The 21,056-nt window shown below is 42.6% G+C and overlaps 1 protein-coding gene across 4 annotated transcripts in view; it reads left to right on the forward strand.

Moving 5' to 3' along the window:
- Positions 1-21,056, forward strand: part of LOC136876294 (juvenile hormone esterase) — a 533,707-nt gene that overhangs the window by 184,748 nt on the left and 327,903 nt on the right. For all 4 annotated transcript variants that reach the window (XM_068228365.1, XM_068228363.1, XM_067150121.2 and 1 more), the window contains exon 2: positions 14,805-14,891. The gene's annotated coding sequence lies outside the window, so the exon portion shown is untranslated. The remainder of the gene's footprint in view (positions 1-14,804; positions 14,892-21,056) is intronic.

Consider the following 21,056-nt stretch of genomic DNA (forward strand, 5'->3'; position numbering starts at 1 on the left):
CCTGCTCTGCTGAACAGGGGCCTTGTGGAGGGATGGGAAGATTGGAAGGCATAGGCAAGGAAGAGGGAAGGAAGCTGCCGTGGCCTTATGTTAGGTACCATCCCGGCATTCGCCTGGAGGAGAAGTGGGAAACTACGGAAAACCACTTCCAGGATGGCTGAGGTGTGAATCGAACCCACCTCTACTCAGTTGACCTCCCGAGGCTGAGTGGACCCCGTTCCAGCCCTCATACCACTTTTCAAATTTCGTGGCAGAGCCGGGAATCGAACCCGGGCCTCCGGGGGTGGCAGCTAATCACGCTAACCACTACACCACAGAGGCGGACGTATTTTAAAGTCATTTTCTAAAATTATAAGTCATTATTTGTACATTTTATGGAATTTATTACACTATTTTGTACTTTTGAGTCATTTTATGTTTGGGGATGTTGAACCATTTACGCGTGTCGTATTGGATACTATCGCAACTTTAAGTGAGGGTGACTACTGAGACTTGAGAATCTTCACAACGCTTTGTCAATCTGGGGACTGAAGAAACTTTGTTTACTTCCTGGAAATATCCACGTTCTAGGAGAAACACCTCCAATTGGAGAAGTCTGCCTCGTGAACAGTCGAGATTTTCTTCTCAAGATCCGGAGCAAAGTTCCCTGCGAAACATATAAGAATTTCACCTCGTTTTCTTGACACGGCAGGAGTACAAAAGCTTATTATAATATCTATAACGAAAATATAGGCTATACCAACTCGATTAGTAAATTGATCGTAAAATTTCATTCAAAATTTGTTATTTTTGAAAGTTTTCGGATAATTTTACTTGATTTTCACCATCGTTTTATAGATAATTTTAAAAACATTATTAAGTCATCAAAATCCTGGCCCTGATGATGATGATAATGATGATAGCATTGGCCGAGAACTCATCCGAGCCAAAAGTCACAATATTGGTCATTGGCCGCTGTTGTAACCTTTGGATGATCCGCGAAGAGCCGTGAAGCTTCCCTTTTCAATGGTTCCACATCCGAAACACAAATACATTACTTTTATTTATATCCGGCTCCATGGCTGAATAAAGGCCTTGGCCTTCCATCCCCATGGCCACAGGTTCGGAATACCGGCTGGGTCGGAGGATTTTGATCTTGAGGACTGGGTTTTTTCTTCCGCCCCCAACATTCCTACAACTCGCACACCATACACAGCATTATCCTCCCCTACATCAAATCGCAGTTTGCTATACAAAGGCTGCAGCAGGCGAGCAAAAGACACACGAAATTATTATTTTTACTTACAGGATGAAATGATGGTATGCTTACATTCACAGCCAGATTAAGGAACCGCCCTATTGACTAACCATATCTCAGAGACTGCCGACGGGACTACAAATCAAATCAAGATCAAAATCACTTTATTTGAAAATGAGGTATCTGCCTCGGTGGCAAATTATACACAAAAGTGCATTCTTATTAAGAACTAAATTTTAAGAAAAAAGAAGAAAATGTCCTAAATTACAGTACAATACACTTTACGCTGAAAATGTTTCTATTAAACACACAGCTCATCCTTAATAAATTTATATTGTTTAAAAAATATACTCGTATCTTCTGTATTTACACACATAATTCAACTCATATACAGCATGTAGAATCACATCAAATAATACTATACAACTGCTACAAATTTCAAATTTAAATTATTTTTTTACCCATTTTGGTATCTAACCAGAGCCCCTTTTTCCACTGCTTTTCAGAGTTCCTGAAGGCCTTTCACAGCAACCAGAGTGGACCCAGGGCTCTCGAATTTTCCACTGTATATCACTCCTACAGGCAGTCACCAATTTCGGCTGTGGTGTTGGAATTAATTTATTCACATTTTTAAATATACAATAACCTGTACAGGTCCAGGTCTTCCCAATAATTGAAAATTTACCCCCGATCACTTCGGATAAGATCCCATCTAATTTGATTTGTTCAGCCCTGCCGATATAATGATTTTCCAACTGAAGCCTCCCACGGATTTTCCCCCAAGCTTCCTCTCATATATATAGGCTCTATATAATCCTACAAGTCTAGTTTTCTCCCTTCTCTAACACTAAGGGGTCCATTCACAGTTTGAGCCGGACCACGAAATCCCCGCCTGAATCACCTGACTTACAACAATATACTGGCGAACAGGTTAGCGAACCAGTCCGTCAGTCTGTAAGTACACCCAATCTGGAAAGATGCCAATGAACTGAAAATAGTACGTGCATTGCCTGATTTTTCATTACGGCCCAAAGTAAAAACCTGAAAGTAGATGTAGCTGTTGCAGCTTTATTGTGCGTTGGTGAGAAAAAGAAGAAAGGTGTGTGGATGAAGGAATGGTTGAGACATAAACCACGATTTTCTCATATCAACCTATTACGAACTCTGCATTTGCAATCGCTTGTAGATTGCAAGAACGTTTTGCAAATGGACAACAATTTTTCCGAACTGTTGGAGTTTATTCGGCTAAACATTAAGAAATAGCAGACACACATGAGATATACCATCAATTCTGAAGAAAAGCATTGCGATTTCTAGCGACAGGGTGAAGTTAAGAAGACTCAAATTCAGCTACTTGGAAAAATCACTCCTGAGACGTCTTGGGCAATCTTCGACACGTTGCAGCTGTAATATTTGTACATAAACACGGAAAACTATCCTCAGGGTAACCGATGGTCGTATTCAAACCTACCATCTCCCGAATGCAATCCTACAGCTATGTGAACCGAATCGCGCAGCGAACTTTCTCGGTGACCATGGAATACACTGACTGACAGAGCAAATGCAACACCAAGAAGGAGTGGTCAGAACTTTATGCCAATTGCAGGGTAGACTGACGTCACTGAGGTATGCTCATGATGTGAAATGCGCCGCTGTGCTGCGCACGTAGCGAACGATAAATGGGACACGGCGTTGGCGAATGGCCCACTTCGTACCGTGATTTCTCAGCCGACAGTCATTGTAGAACGTGTTGTCGTGTGCCACAGGACACGTGTATAGCTAAGAATGCCAGGCCGCCGTCAACGGAGGCATTTCCAGCAGACAGACGACTTTACGAGGGGTATGGTGATCGGGCTGAGAAGGGCAGGTTGGTCGCTTCGTCAAATCGCAGCCGATACCCATAGGGATGTGTCCACGGTGCAGCGCCTGTGGCGAAGATGGTTGGCGCAGGTACATGTGGCACGTATGAGGGGTCCAGGCGCAGCCCGAGTGACGTCAGCACGCGAGGATCGGCGCATCCGCCGCCAAGCGGTGGCAGCCCCGCACGCCACGTCAACCGCCATTCTTCAGCATGTGCAAGACACCCTGGCTGTTCCAATATCGACCAGAACAATTTCCCGTCGATTGGTTGAAGGAGGCCAAGGAAGCCTGCACTCCCGGCGTCCGCTCAGAAGACTACCATTGACTCCACAGCATAGACGTGCACGCCTGGCATGGTGCCGGGCTAGAGCGACTTGGATGAGGGAATGGCGGAACGTCGTGTTCTCCGATGAGTCACGCTTCTGTTCTGTCAGTGATAGTCACCGCAGACGAGTGTGGCGTCGGCGTGGAGAAAGGTCAAATCCGGCAGTAACTGTGGAGCGCCCTACCGCTAGACAACGCGGCATCATGGTTTGGGGCGCTATTGCGTATGATTCCACGTCACCTCTAGTGCGTATTCAAGGCACGTTAAATGCCCACCGCTACGTGCAGCATGTGCTGTGGCCGGTGGCACTCCCGTACCTTCAGGGGCTGCCCAATGCTCTGTTTCAGCAGGATAATGCCCGCCCACACACTGCTCGCATCTCCCAACAGGCTCTACGAGGTGTACAGATGCTTCCGTGGCCAGCGTACTCTCCGGATCTCTCACCAATCGAACACGTGTGGGATCTCATTGGACGCCGTTTGCAAACTCTGCCCCAGCCTCGTACGGACGACCAACTGTGGCAAATGGTTGACAGAGAATGGAGAACCATCCCTCAGGACACCATCCGCACTCTTATTGACCCTGTACCTCGACGTGTTTCTGCGTGCATCGCCGCTCGCGGTGGTCCTACATCCTACTGAGTCGATGCCGTGCGCATTGTGTAACCTGCATATCGGTTTGAAATAAACATCAATTATTCGCCCGTGCCGTCTCTGTTTTTTCCCCAACTTTCATCCCTTTCGAACCACTCCTTCTTGGTATTGCATTTGCTCTGTCAGTCAGTGTATTTGACGAAAGCAATATAGGCACATTTGAAATCAGAACCAAGTTTATAGTCTACAAAATAGAATCTTAAAGCGAAAAGCTACAGATAATACACACAAAATTTAAAAATAATGGAAAGGTCATCACAAAATAGATTCGAAAATAATAATCAATGCTGTTAAATTTAATATTTGCTCCCTGCATTGATTTTACCTCCGATAAACAAGAACTCGCCGATTACATTTTAATAAATTCTTCCTAGAACGGCTTATTCTCCTCAAAAGTCATATTGTTATTCGAGGTCATTAAATTGATAAATTACATTACACAGAAATACTTGAAAACAATATGCAGCTACAAACAAAATACGGCGAGCCGGTCAGGTAGTTGGCAATGCACACACATAGACGCGTTGTCGGATCGGTCGGGACCCAATACGGACCAAGACCAACTACCAGACCGTAACCCAGAAGAAACATGGCGGACATCGGTGGGCGATATGAGAGGTTGTGGGGAAGGTTATGCATGTTTATTCCAAGTCACCTAAAGAAAAGATCACAATTCGAACGTCATGAAATGCAACTCACTAACTCAAAATATGAATAATTATACACAAAAAGTGGCGTTATCGCGTAGTGTAAGTCTAATTGTAATTTCAGTGGAAAAATAACGAAGGGAGAATTATTTTATCAACGTCAGGTTGAAACAGACACACAGTATAAAAATATTCCACATATGAAACTCCGGCCAGCAAATATATATAGATGTCAACAAAACCATTATTAACCTTACATGAAATACTATGCAACACCACCATTAACCACAGCCCATTATGTGAAACACGCAAACAAATTTCTCGAACAAAATTTCAACCCTCCAAAATCCACCTGGATTGTTGAATAGGTACAGGTGATTTTTTTTTTGTGATACAGTTGACCATCTAAAGCACTCGTCACGTTAAAACTCACCAGAATTGGTGGCACAATTGTATTTTATAAAAACAGAACATAATCCTCATTTTCACTCACGGGAATTTTGGTTAGGTTTAGTTTGCACACGTTCACTGTAAAACGTTGAAAACTAATTATTTCATTCAACGTTTAAGATTATTTTAGTCTCTAAATCATACATCCTGATCATGATTTTCCGGATATTTCCGGGATTGATTTCATTTTCTTTGTAGTAAGATACGTTGACTGATAGGGGAAAATGCTAGGATAGGCATCATTAGTTCTAACTTTGCGCGACACTCGAATTAGATCACCACCTTGTACAAGCATATATTATTATTATTGATTTAAGCCCACTAAGGAGCGCTGGTGACTAGTTCTTCCTCGATGCTCTCCTTCGTTCCCAATATCTCTTGAGCCCTGCTGATAATTTCTCCTTTCTCTCCTGTGAAAGGGGCTTCCGACTTCTAGGAACTCTAGGTGGTGGGGTCCAAGACTGTACCATAGCACAAAATTTGGAACGATCTTCTATATCAATATCTGAAATCCCAGCCGAATCCAAGTCCTTCTGTACTTCATTAAGCCACAAGCTTCGAGTCTTGTAGCTTTTAACCAAAGAAAAGATCTTCTTGGTAAGCCTGTTGCTGTCCATTCGTTGTAGGTGTCCATAGAACGTAAGCCTCCTACGTCGCATGCTGGTATTGGCTGATTCTAACTGTCGATACAGCTCAGAGTTCGATTTAAGTCTGTAGGTTCCATCTGGGAGCAATCTCGGTCAATGAATTTTCCTGAGGATACGTCTTTCGGCTTTCTCTAGATCATCCACGGTGCCTTTTTTGTTCATCAGGAGGGTCTCTGAGGCGTACAAAAACTGTGGTCTGACAACAGTTTTGTAATGACAGATCTTAGCACTTTTCGAAATGCACCTCTTATTATAATGGTTGTGGGATAGTTGGTACGCTGCATTGAGTTTGTTACATCTTTCTAGGATGGATGTACCGTCTCTACCATTGGGGTGGACCCATTCACCAAGATAGCGGAAGCGATTGACTTTCCCAATCGTTCCATGTATGGTCGTCAAAGGGGGGTTACCGGGATGCCGAGTCTCAAAGTACTTAGTTTTGTCATACGATATGTGTAATCCAGCCTTCACCGCTATCTCGTGCAGGGTTTCAATAGCAATGACAGCATCCTTAGAGTTGTTGGTTAGGATTGCAATGTCATCTGCGAATGCTAGGCACCTGATCTCAATCTTTCGAGTCCCGGCTCCAATGGCAACTGGTTTGATTTCTAGATTCCTCAGTGTACATTCCCAGTTCTTGATGACTTTATCAAGCACTAGATTAAACAGAATGGGTGAGAGGCCACCACCCTGCCGTACTCCAGTTTTTATTTTGAAAGTCCGAGATAGTTCTCCCCTGAACTTCACCTTAGATGTTGTATCCGTAAGAGTCTGTTGGATGAGGGTGCGTGTGTTGTAATCAACACCTCGTTCTTGCAGTACGGAGAAGAGTGTCCGGCGGTCGTTGGAATTATAAGCTTTCTTAAAGTCGACGAAAACCACAGCGATGTTCATACTCCTTACTTGTTTTAGTTGGAGAATGGTTTTTAGGTTGAAGATCTGCTCGGTACAAGACCGTCCCCGCCGAAATCCTCCTTGATATTCACCAATCGTTCGATCACATTGGCTTTCTACATTGTCCAGTAAAATCCTTGACAGCACTTTGTATGCTACTGACAGCATATAATATCTTCTCTAACAATAAATTTGATTTCAAAATGATTAATGAACACAACTTTATTAGGCCTATCATTTGGTTCGAAGTTTTCCTTACGAATGCTCTTAGACCATTTCTGTCTTACGACTGGGTCTTTTGGAAACGGGAACACTGAAGCTTGTGCCCTACCCCTTACTTACATCCAGGCACACAGCACATTAAACTATAAACATAATGCATAAGCAACTAAAAATAAAGACAATCCTTTTAGAGAAAAACACGAGAATCAACATTAACCTAATCACCACCGATACTGTTGGAATAAATACGCTCTTTGAGAACCAACAGCTCCTTGCGGCACTGAAAGAGGATTTATAGCCTGTTTAAGACTATAAATAAATATAATTTACGATTAATAATCAAACTTCCGTACATATTTGGTAACAACACGACTTACACAAATCAAAATAAACACATGCTAGCACTCCAGTTGCCGCCATTATGAACAGTTTCGATAGGTCGGTTATAATCTGAGGTATTGTAGTTGTTTTTATACGGACCCAGCCTCGAACCCAACCGCGAATAACCCCCATACTCATTCGAACCGGTCAGTGCGACCAAGGTCACGCACCGGTTGGCGAACCGGCTCGAGTATGAATGGGCCCCTCTGCAGAGGGAATTCAAACTTGTTTTGTTGGATGTACAAGCATTAATTGGATGACGTGCAGTTCATAATGAGCAAGTAAATGGAGGAACTGATTCTGTATGCTACTACATATTCAATAATTATGCTCACGCTAACTACCTTATGAACATCAATATACAAATTGCATTTTAATTCTAGTTATGTTGGATTAATACATTCTGTTCGCTTGAAAGGTAATAGACGAGTATTAGGTGGAATTGGTGATTCCTTCAAGAGACAAAAACAGCCCATCTATACTCTTTAGAAAGAACGAGAAAAGCAATTTTTAAAATGAAAATGTAATAATGAATTTCTAACGAAAGGAAGAAAAAGAAAATGCTAGTTCTGAAATAGAACTATGCACATGAAAGGAAACATACTTGAAAATTTGCAAGTGTCATAAAATCGAACGATGAAATTCAGAGTACAGTAGAACCTCTGTTAACCGAAACAAAAGGGGAGAGGGTTTTTGGATAATAAAAAATTCGGATAAAAATTGAAATGCCATTTTTAGAGGGTAGGAATCATTTTTGAAGTTTTTTATAAGCTGTTTTTGCGTCGCACCGACACAGGTGGGTCTTCTGGCGACGATGGGATAGGAAAGGGCTAGGTGTAGGAAGGAAGTGGCCGTGGCCTTAATTAAGGTACAGCCCCAGCATTTGTCTCGTGTAGAAATGGGAAACCACAGAAAACCATCTTCAGGACTGCCGACGGTGGGACTCGAACCCACTAACCACCGGATGCAAGTTCACAGCTGCGCGCTCCTAACCGCACGGCCAACTCGCCTGCAGTTTGAAGCTTTAGAGAAAGACAATGAGCCGGATATATAGTACATTGTTGACAAAGTATTTTAATACTGGAAACCAGAACTATCTAACTGTATTTACAAAACAAATAGCGTTCGATAGTGCATGTACTGTAAGTACACCGTAGGCCCTACTATTTTTCTCTGGGGAGGTCTTCTATTTTCTTTTGTTTTTCCTTCCCCCATCGTTTGTTAGCCGCTACGTCACGCCACCGTTCCATTAGCAGAACGCAAGAATAACATAGTCCGCCTCTGTGGTGTAGTGGTCAGTGTGATTAGCTGCCACCCCCGGAGGCCCGGGTTCGATTCCCGGCTCTGCCACGAAATTTGAAAAGTGGTACGAGGGCTGGAACGGGGTCCACTCAGCCTCGGGAGGTCAACTGAGTAGAGGTGGGTTCGATTTCCACCTCATCCATCCTGTAAGTGGTTTTCTGTGGTTTCCCACTTCTCCTCCAGGCAAATGCCGGGATGGTACCTAACTTAAGGCCACGGCCGCTTCCTTCCCTCTTCCTTGTCCATCCCTTCCCATCCTTCTACAAGGCCCCTGTTCAACATACCAGGTGAGGCCACCTGGGCGATGTACTGGTCCTCCTCCCCAGTTGTATACCCCGACCCAGAGTCTGAAGCTCCAGGACACTGCCCTTGAGACTTGCTGAGTCCGAAGGAAAAACCAACACTGGAGGGTAAGCAGATTAAGAAAGAAAGAGAGAATAACATAACAAATTATGTTTATTTAATTCTTTTTTGTAATTTAACGATTTTTTTCGATCATTTCGGTTAACCCCCGAGTGGTCGCTATATGAGATTTTCTCTCACATTATTTTTTATTGTAATATTACTTCACAGTGATGAAAGGGAAGTTTATAACAGTCATGAGTAGAGCGATTCAAATTTGATGGGAAAGCACCCCCTCCCCTAGTCAGAACAAAGGTTCCTATGTGTCCGTGCGCGCTGCGTGAGGGTTTCTCTCATCGCGCGACTAATGACGTTGTGTTATTTTGAAGTGGAGCGGGAAACTTACTCCTGTTGTACGCGTTAGTTTTTTATTATGTGCACTTCTTGTTTTGAAAATATTATTGTGTTCAGAAACCTTGCTTTGTACGTGAATATTACTAGATATAATGCAAGTGTGAGATTTTATTTTTTACAACTTCAGAACGGAAGTTATTTTGATGTACATTGCATATGTTATTTTAAGTAGTAATTCGTGTCTTTAATAAACAGCTAATTATGTTCGGCGCCATGGTTAAATGGTTATCGTGCTGCTCATTGGTCACAGAAGTCCTGGGTTCGATTCCCGGCGGGGTCGGGAATTTTAACCTTAATTGGTTAATTTCGCTGACACGAGACTGGGTGTATGTGTCGTCTTCATCATCATTTCATCCTCATGACGCGCAGGTCGCCTACGGGAGTCAAATCAAAAGATCTGCATCTGGCGAGCCGAACTTGTCCTCGGACACTCCCGGCGCTAAAAGCCATACGCCATCTCTCTCTCACACACAGCTAATCATTTCATTTTTATCTGAAATGTATAAGGTAGAACTTTCATTTCATTTCAGTAATAAATTTCAGCCTTACGCCCCACAAAACTATGAAAAATGTCATATTTATTTTAATGTGAGAGAAAGTCTCACGCGCGACCACTCGCGGGTTAAAAGTGTTCTGGATAACGAAGGTTCTACAGTATTCCTCACTCAGTGTAAAGTAAACAAAGCAATGTCTTATCCAAGGCCAACGTAGCGCTAGTACCGTCAAAGTGCATTCAATGAACTCGAACACTAAGAGAGGACTGATATTTACTTCTTCGGTTGATGAACCTAAGGGATTAACCCATGTTGCAGTATCCACTACTACTACTACTACTACTACTACTACTACTACTACTACTACTACTACTTTTTCATTCCATACCCTAAAGGGGTTCGGCGTGGCTCCGAGAGGCCAAGGAGACTTGGAACGGTGATCTGAAGTGCGCAGAAGATGGGTTGGTGGCAGTCACCTATAAAAGGAACTATCCCGGCATTCGTCTTAGTGCAGGGTAATGGAAAACCACGGAAAATCATTATCTGGACAGTCGACTGTAGGGATCTGCCCCTCCGTCTTCCGAATGAAGAGCAGCAAGCCTACTAAAGCTATCCGCTGTTAATCAGAACCCTACCGTGCTTAATGCCCATAAGGGGGGTTAGCCCCCTTCGGGAGCATCTTCAAATATCACCGGACTGAGCCGGTATCGAACCCGCTGACTTGAGTTCAGAAGGACCAGGCGAGTTGGCCGTGCGGATAGGGTCGCGAATCTGTGAGCTTTCATCTGGGAGATAGTGGGTTCGAACCTCCCTGTCGGAAGTCCTGACGATGGTTTTCCGTGGTTTCCCATTTTCACACCCGGCAAATGCTGGGGCTGTACCTTAAGGCCACGGCCGCTTCCTTCCCACTCTAGGCCTTTCCAACCCCATCGTCGCCATAAGACCTATCTGTGTCGGTTGACGTAAAGCAAATAGAAAAGAAATGAGATCAGAAGGATTTCTTCCGCCGGCTGATGTAAAGTGTTTCTCGGCCCACAAGCGGCCACGGCTGGTCCGTGGTCAGACAGCTCTTACACTCCGACTGGCTAACCGAGCAGACGAGGGGTCGCCGCGGCTCAACCGTGGCTCTACGCCTCTGTATTCGGGAGACGGAGAGGGCTGGTCCCCAGCGTCTGTTGTCCTGAGAAGAGTTTTCCGTACTTTTCCATTCTCGTGCACTAAGGCGACTGCCGGGAGCGGCCACGGCCGCCAACCCTCTCACCTCCATAAAACTCCTCCGATACAAATCTCCCGACCTGAGAGATGGCGTCACCGTCTAAGGAGGCCCGTCTCCCCCCTTCAGGGGAGGAATGAAAACATGTAGTAGTATTTCTTCGAGACAAGTTGTTACATACCAATGTAGAAACCATGGTCAAGGACGTGCGAAAAGAAACCTTTTCATAATATCTCTTACTGGTTTGCCTGGACAGTTCTAAGATTGCCTTTCAATTGTGTGAAAATTATGGAAAGGGATTAATAATTATGTTATTAGCTTTACATCCCACTAACTACTCTCACGGCTTTCGGAGACGCCGACGTGCCGGGATGTAGCCTCGCAGGAGTTCTTTAACGTGCCAGTAAATTTACAAACACGAGGCCAACGTATTTGAGCACCTTCAAATACCACCGAACTGAGCCAGGGTTGAACCTGCCAAGTTGGGGTCAGAAGTCCAGCACCTCAACCGTCTGAGCCACTCACCCCGGCTAGGAAAGGGACGCACTTTCTTTATTGGATAAATTAAAAATGTTTGTGAAAGCATGATGCACAGTCACAGCAGTCACGATTCCAGGAGGATACCCACAATATGTTGGAATCTATTTACATTATTGTATTTCAGTATATATTCTCCTTGTAATGAGAAAAATACAACCTACGTAATTATTTTGCTTGGTTTCTCCCCGTACAATACGTAGTATTCATGCGGTCCCTTGGACAAAGTCTTATCGACATTTTAATGTACTTGAATACACGTGCTTAATTGTTATTGTTACTCGACGTAAAACAAAGGAACGAGCGTGAGATTCAGGCATATTTTGGGTACTTTAAGATTAGGGTGGCAAACAATATTAACCTGGTCTGACGACGTCGTGTGGCCTCTGGAGAGGCCTGGTGTAGGTCTACCTATTTAACGCCCATGGCCAAACTGCGTGTACGGGTGTGGTGGTGGTGAGGGTGAAATCCTATGTCGGCTCATGGTCTAATCACCAAGGGATCTGATACCAATTTTCACGTCTGTAACATGTTAAGTTTTTGGCATATACTGTATATACAGGTACTCATTTTAAAAATTCGCCCGCTTTTTCAATTCTTTTCACCCCTTAAGTGGATTTTCCGAAAACACAAAGTACTTGTTTATTTTTTAAAGGAGATGCCAAAAAGACAGTTTTGACGTCTGTAACATCTTTAGTTTTTGAGATATAAGTATCCTCATAAAAGGAATTCAACTACTTCTTCACTTCTTTCCACCCCTCTCCCCTTCAAGCGGACTTTACGAAAACAATAAATACGCGTTTCTTTATTTTTAAAGGAGATTCAAAATACCAACTTTCACGTCTGTAACTCATCATCTTCTGACATATAAGTATCCTCGTAAACAGAATTCAACTCCTTTCATTGTTTTCACCCTCCCCCCTTAGGTCAATTTTCCGAAAGCAAAGAAATACGTGTTTCTTTATTTTTAAAGGAGATTCGGAAATAGCAATTGTCACGTCTGAAACATATTTAGTTTTTTAGATACATAATTCAACTGACTTTTCAATTCTTTCACCTTCACGCCCCCCCCCCCCCCTTAAGTGTATTCTCCGAAAACGAACTAATACGTGAATATTGAATTTTCACGACCGCATTGTAATCGAAATCGACTTTCAACCTATTAGTACGTGTTGAAGAGATGTTAAGTATAGAACAAAATTGGCCAACCAGACAGAAGTGGGATCCAAACCCACAACCTCAACACGTACTAAATGTACGTAACACGACCTAATAGGTTGAAAGTCGATTTCTAAAAAAACACGTGTTTCTTTATTTTTAAAGGAGATTCCAAATAACAATTTTCATGTCTGTAACATCTTCAGTTTTTGAGATATAAGTAGCCTCATACAAAGAATTCAACTATTTTTTTCAATTCCTTCACCCCGCGTTAAGTGGTTCTTATTTAACTACTGTATCCTGTCTTCTAAAAAGTTACTATGATAAAATGTCATAATTAAAGTGAAGCCGTAAAATAGAGTTTTTGTGTTTTTAAATACTGTTAAAAATAATGTATTGCCGGGCTGAGTGGCTCAGACGGTTGAGGCGCTGGCCTTCTGACCCCAACTTGGCAGGTTCGATCCTGGCTCAGTCCGGTGGTATTTGAAGGTGCTCAAATACGTCAGCCTCGTGTCGGTAGATTTACTGGCACGTTAAAGAACTCCTGCGGGACTAAATTCCGGCACCTCGGCGTCTCCGAAGACCAAAAAAGTAGTTAGTGGGACGTAAAGCAAGTAGCATTATTATTATTATTATTATTATTATTATTATTAAAATGTATTTAATATAAGTCTGTACGTACATAATGATTCAATTATGTGCTATACATGCTCAAAATCTGTACTCCCTATATCTCGAAATTTCGATAACTCCAAAATAAAATTTATCTCCCGAAGGGATTCGAGATATCGAGGTTCGACTGTATAAGGTGTATTGTGGTTTACCACAGGGGGTTTTATCTACATCGGAGCTGATATGGTTAGGTAACAATTAAAATAATTCGAATAAAATATTGAGCGAAAGGAAAATACAGGACATGAGCTCATTTTAGAAACTTTGAACGTATAAATATAGGATAATAAAACCATGCCTACCGAGCGAGTTGGCCGTACGGTTAGGGTCGCATAGCTGTGAGCTTCTGTTCGGGACATAATGGACTCGAACCCCACTGTCTGCAGCGCTGAAGATGGTTCTCCGTGGTCTCCCACTTTCATACCAGACAGATGCTGCGGCTGCACCTTGAAGCCACGGCCGCTCCCTTACCACTCCTAGCCCTTTCCTATCTCATCGTCGCCATAAGACCTATGTGTGTCGGTGTGACCTAAAGTAAATTTTTAAAAACACGAATATTTGAAAAAGATGGGGTTTACTTGCGATTATAGTGCCATTTCTTATACTGCACTTCAACAATTCGTTGAAACTGTTCCGAGGAATTCACTATCGAACGTCACTGCTCCTGAGAAGTGCTGAGCGTGCTCGCTCTCTCACTCGACTGTGACGTACGCTTAGCATGTAGGCAGCCCGCATTTCATCAAGTCAGGTCGGCTGTACTGGGCCGGTCTCAGTGGGCGCCCAGATGTGTACAGCTCCATAGGCCCTATAAGCACAGTGGAGAGATTTGAATTGAATCCAGGCTTTTGGCACGCAATCTAGTAATTACAAATTATATACGACCGCCTCTCCTACTCTATCGGCCAACATTCTGATGATGAACATATTTTAGACCAACGGTACTCCAATAAACTAACCATGATGTCAGACCTCAACGATCATGTTAACCAGACGGACAAATAAATTACGTTTTCATTGCTTGATAACAGATGAGAGTGATTATGATTTCCTGTTATTGAAACAGGCGGGGAGGGAACTTTCGAACATGCCGGGGATAATTTTTTTTTAATACGTAATTTAAAACCACTACTTAACCTAGAGATTAATAAATGTAACTATTGACTAAAAATTACTAAGACGTGAAAATATCTTTTTGCTCACAATGATAGTTACCATTTAAGTTTGAAAGAAATAACTTATTTCAATCATACCTTATGCAATAGAGTGGTATTCATCGGAAGTAAAATTGTCCAAACTTTACATTGCCAAGAATGCGGTAGAAGCTAAATTATACCCATTATTTTATGTTTGTTTTAGACAATTCATGAATCCAAGTACCTGATTTAGTCATCATCCGCTGCTCAACCTGTCAACGTTCCTGTGCTGGTCAAGGACAACACCAAGGTAAGTCTATTACTTAATCTGTAAAATTCGTCCCAGATATGGAGGTCAAGTTAGATTCTTAAAGCAACAGCCAAACTTTCCTCACACTAAGGTTTCTATAGATCGCGCATTTATAATTTTCAAGTGTGTAGTGTGAGTTTTGAGAACCTCAAAAATTAAACCTGAAAGTTGTCATAATATTGCTTGTATAGTTACGTGAGTTTTGAACATTGAGAATATTTCAATTTAAATTTATTAGTTACAATTTGCCACCGAAATTAATGGACCCGTGTAGCTTCTAAAATTAATATAATATATAGGGAGAGCATTTGAACTAAGCACCAATTGCACTGTTTTATATATGAGCGGCACAACAGCCGTCTGCCGCATTCAATACCAGGTCTTGGATGTAAGGTGCTTGTTAGTGAATGAGTGTCCATCGCAAGACACTTTTATGAGTTGTAATCTGTTCTGTTTTGTGTATTAAAAAAACGAAAAATATTATGGTTCAATATATCGGCTGCTATACAACGTGTGTTTAGTATTCATATGACTTAAGTCAGTCAACCCGTTAAGTCTAAACACGATTTCAAGAATGATTCCTGGATATAGAAGTTTCAGGTCATACAACTATTCACACACTTTTTTTAAAAAATCACGCTACGGGAAGCGTTCAGCATCTCCTTTCATAAGTTGGTAACTTACATAACTTGTTAAACTTGTCCATGATACTGTTGTATGATTAAGTCACCCGACGCTGATATATGCCGACTGCTGACACGAGAAACACTGTGCGGCTGGGTCTTACGTCAAGTGCTTCTATTGGGCAATGATTTAAAAACGAAGTTAACAGAAGTATAAACTAAGTATACAGTAACTTAATACAAGATAATTTGATACTTAACCAATAACTGAAAATCGAAATACGAACATGAACAAGAATATTTTGTTCTGAACCACAGGATGTGAACTATGTAAACAGAAAATTTGCTACTTGATCTCAGTCAATACAACGATCAAAATGAACTTGGAGTTTCACATGGGTTAACTTGTTTGTAAAAATGGGTATGTTGATTGATGAAGGGAAAGTACTGCGAAATGTAAATTATTTACTGTAAAGAAAGGAGAAACTATAAATATTTATTTGTATTTGGTAGCTTGTAAACCTTTTTGATCTTGTAGCGAGTGTAGTAGATAAAATGTGCATTTAATAATCACCGAGAAAGTGGCTGTATAATCCGTGTCTCGTAGGTATCAGCTTGCATTCGGGAGATAGTGGGTTCGAACCCGGTGTCACCAGATCTGAAGATGGTTTCCCGTGGTTTCCCATTTTCACACCAGGCAAATGCTGGAGACGTTCCTTAATTAAGGCCACGTCCACTTCCCTCCCACTCCTATCCCATCGTCGGCATAAGACCTATCTGTGTCGGTGGGACGTAAAGCAAATTATAAAAAAAAGAAAGAAAGAAAGAAAGATCTTGGACAAATAAATACGTTTCCCTTCATATTTTGGGGTAATTTTCTCGCTCTTTCAATGTCACTTCTTGAGGATTTTTTAGGTACCTTTATAAGTCTTTTTCGGCATTTATTAGGTCAAGAAAATAATGAATAAAACTTCTCGATTTTCGTGTCCAAGTTCGGCAAGCCCATATTAAATAATAATAACAAGCCACAACTCACATGATTACCACAAATGACTCCAACAGAGAACAAGTTCAGCTTTTAAACCGTAAATAGAAAGGAACAGCACATGTAATTACAAACAATAACATGATCTTTAATTATGGTTATTGTCTTTCTGGAGACCACAGATACCATTTCGTAAGCACAATTTGCATCGTGAATATAACAGGATAGAACAGGGTCTATATAAGGAAACGTATTAATAAAAGGAAAAATAATTCTAATTCAACCGGTAAAAAGTGGTTACCGGGCGAGTTGGTCGTGAGGTTAGGGGCGTGCAGCTGTGACTTTGCATCCCGGAGATAGTAGGTTCAAACCCCACTGTCGGCAGCCCTGAAGATGGTTTTCCGTGGTTTCCCATTTTCACACCAGGAAAATGCTGGGGATGTACCTTAATTAAGTTGTTACGTCGTAATGATTATAATTACATACAGTTCAAGAGTTGTGTGAACTACCCGTATAGGTGTTATATTTAGTCACTGGCTGTATACAGTACCGTACCTGAATACACGCCCATCTCTTATGTTTAAAGGTCATGTAATTGAATTCGGTGGCATTTATTTGGCGTTAAAGATAGCTGAAATGTGAACATCTGCATGAGAAGACCTTTGAACGTATAAAATAACTCATTTTATGACATAATTCGACAACCTCACAGGTCATAAAACAGATAACAGTAGTATATTATCAACATATCTAATTAATTGCGATAAATAATTGATGAACGAGTGTTATGATTGTTTCGAAGAGGTCCACACGCTGGATGAATATGGCTCCAATAGATTTCTTGATATTGCGCGAAGCATATATCCTTGTTCTGACAATTCGTCATGGAACAAACGATACAAATCATTTTGTGCAATTCGATCAAGTGAAAAAGAACAGTCATAAAGGGTGCATTCCTTTCCTGAGAGAGAAATATCGTGAACGCTACGGAAGCCGTCAGTTCGTTTTACATCGCCTTCTGTTCGGCGGGCGGGGAACTATGTATCAATGCGTGGCACACGTTCTCTCAACATCCGCCATCACATTTATGTGAAGAAATATGTTATGAAAGTAATTTATCATAATGTAACAAATATAAATAAAAATGTGTTAACAATGGATTGTCATTGTTGATTGGGTTCGAAACCCACTGTCGGCAGGCCTAAAGATGGTTTTCCGTGATTTCCCATTTTCACACCAGGCAAATGCCAGGGGCCAGTCCCGTGGTGTAGGGGTACCATGCCTGCCTCTTACCCGGAGGCCCCGAGTACGATTCCCGGCGAGGTTAGGGATTTTTACCTGGATCTGTAAACTGGTTCGAGGCCCACTCAGCCTACGTGATTAGACGAGCTGTCTGACGGTGAGATAGCGGTGCCGGTCTAGAAAGCCAAGAATAACGGAAGAGAGGATCTGTCGTGCTAACCACACGACACCTCGTAATCTGCAGGCCTTCGGGCTGAGCAGCGGTTGGTTGGTAGGTAGGCCAAGGCCCTTCAGAGTTGTAGTGCCATTGGGGGGGGGGGGTTGTCGTCATAAGATCTCTCTGTGTCGGTGTGATGTTAAGCAACTAGGCGAACATTTATAAATAACTATTTTCTATCACAGGATGTAACAATAAGGTACTATCAAACTTTTAGTGCACATTCCTAACACGTAGCCAACGGCCGTAGCCGTGTTGAAACACCGGATGCCGTGAGATCTCCGTAGTTAAGCAACATTGAGCGTGGTCAAGATTTGGATGGGTTGCCACGCGCTGTTGGTGTGGGGTATGGGAATGGAGGAGCGGAAAGGAAGTGGCCACCCTACCGTACGTAAACTCCAGCTCAGGCACAACTCTGCGGAGGTTCAGATCTGCCTTCGGGCAGAATACATCCTTACCTTACCTAACACGTAGAAGAATTTTTTTGCAAGTTGCTGTACGTCGCATCGACACGGATAGGTCTTATGGCGACGCTGGGATAGGAAAGGGCTAGGAGTGGCGGTGGCCTTAATTAAGGTACAGCCCCAGCATTTGCCTGGTGTGAAAATGGGAAACCACGGAAACCACATTCAAGGCTGCCAACAGTGGGGTCGAACCCACTATCTCCCGGATGCAAGCTCACAGCTGCGCGTCCTTAACTGCACGGACAACTCGCCCGGTCACCTTATTCCTCCATACCCTTTACAGTAGGTAAGCCTAGATCAGGATACAGTGGACTCGGCCACGGGTGGTAAGAGAAGTAGAGGGAGACCAAGGTGATGATGATTAGACTCATTTTAATCATTTGATGATGAGAGAGTTGAAGGAGGCAATAGAGCTAGTTGAAAGTGTAAAATTGTCGATAACTATGGCTTGCAGACTGAATGCTGAGCGATATAAGAGTATATCATTAAAATATATTATTTATTATTAATAATTAACGAATAATTTATACTGAAGCGTACTGTTTGGCAAACGTGAGCACTCGCTTCCAAAAGAGGGACGAACATCTGGTCACTCTCAAAGAAGGCCTACAATCCAGAAATAGGATTTTACAAGCTTAAATCGATTATATCTTGCGCGGAGGGAAAGTGTTTAAATACTTCGTGGATTGCAAGGTGATCTCAGGGGAGCCACTTGCCTCGCAATATACGCTTCTGCTGGGTGAAAACAAATTGCACGAACAACTTCCAAACCATCTCAATGTCCCAATGGAATAGATCAAATTGTTTGCACAGAAGGATGAAGATAAAGCCCGCTCCTTCATCGAAACTGTTAAAACATATCTTAGAAAATATTCATAATGTTAAAAAGCCCGCAATAAATATGGGTGCAATTTTAACAGTTCTGTGTTGTAAAGGCGAAAGAACATCTCTTTGTATCCAAAGGGAGCCTGTAGAACGAGAAGGAAGTGTGGTGGTGGCAAGAAGGTGTTCAGACCAAGCTGAAGGTAAAGACAGACGACGAAGACGGAATCAAATACAAACAGAAATATACCAAGCTACGCAAAATAGCAAAGGTGGCAGAAGTAGCGGAAAACAGGAGGTTCAATAAATATATATATAAGCGAGGGTTTGGAAGAGCCAGGAGATGAAATTAATATGTACAAATAGCGGCACAATCAAACTCAAGACGTGACCTGCCTGAAATACATCGATAATGAGTAAGGTGTTTTATTTGGTAATGACGTTGACATTAAGAGCCGTTGGAAGGAGTAATTCCAACAATTGCTTAATGAGGAATTCTCACATCAAGAAGCGGCTGAGTGTGAATAAACGGAAAGGCCGATAGAGGAAATGGCTGTTGAGATGATAGAGAAAGCGGTGTCAACGATATAATAATTTCTTGTGGCTATTTCTAGCCTAGTGCAGCCTTTGTAAGTCAGACCCTCCGATGAGGGTGGGTGGCATTTGCCATTTGTAGGTAACTGTGTGCTATTGTGGTAGAGGGTAGTGTTATATCTGGCGTGTGAGTTGCAGGGATGTTGGAGACAGCACAGACACCCAGCCCACGGGCCAATGGAATTAACCAATGAAGGTTAAAATCCTCGACCCTGCCGGGAATCGAACCCGGACCCTCTAAACCGAGGGTCAGTACTCTGACCGTTCAGTAACGAGTCGGACGGCGTCAACGATGAAGAATTGGCATGCAACCGGAACCGATGACATACCTGTAGAGCTACGGGAAAAGTGCGGACAGGAAGGGTACGTTTGGCTTCAAGGGTTCAATAAACTACTGGCTGGTGACATCCTACCCAACCAAATATGTGAGAGATTCCTGCTACCAAAGGAGATGTCAGGAAATGCGGAAATTATCGCGGAATAAAATCGATCCCACACGTTATAGATACAGGAAATTGTACTGACAACCTAAATTCAAGATCCGGTGGAAGTCCATGAAGATCAGTGTGGATTTTCAAAGGGAAAATCGTCCACAGATATATTCAGGCCATCTGGATCATAACATAAAATATGTGGGAACGGAAGTCCGAGTTCCACACAGTGTTCGGTGATCTGGGACAAGCTTATGACCTTTTCCCCAGGAAGTTGAATTGGAGTGAACTAAGAAGTCAAAAAGGCTCCTGAGTGGCCGGTAATCGACGCCAAAAGAAACTACGCCACTTCCACAACAAAGATCAATAACGATCAAGAGCACTGTTCAAGTATCTAACAATTTCTTGTGAATGCAGGAGGTCACCAAGCTTCAATGATCAGCCCAATGTTATTCAATTTGATCATTCAAGATCTGACCGCGTATCTGATTAAAGACCTTCCACGGAGCACTCTGTGTGCTGATTAGTGAAACGAGAGATCAATTGGAGGAGGTTTTAGAAAGACTCAGACAGGCACTTGAAACCAGAGAGTCAGCAGGACGAATACTGAGTACATGTTCGCTGACTTCGTTCATCCCAAATCGGCACATTGGTTCAAGTGACAGCAGATGCGGGTGCGAAACACTGAATCAGCGTTGAATGGATGAAGTGGAAATGTGTAACCGGCGTTCTGTGTGACAAGAGAATTTGGTTACACTAAAAGGAAAGATCTATAAGTAATTGGCGA

Source organism: Anabrus simplex, chromosome 6, assembly GCF_040414725.1.
Source record: "Anabrus simplex isolate iqAnaSimp1 chromosome 6, ASM4041472v1, whole genome shotgun sequence".
NCBI lineage: Eukaryota > Metazoa > Arthropoda > Insecta > Orthoptera > Tettigoniidae > Anabrus > Anabrus simplex.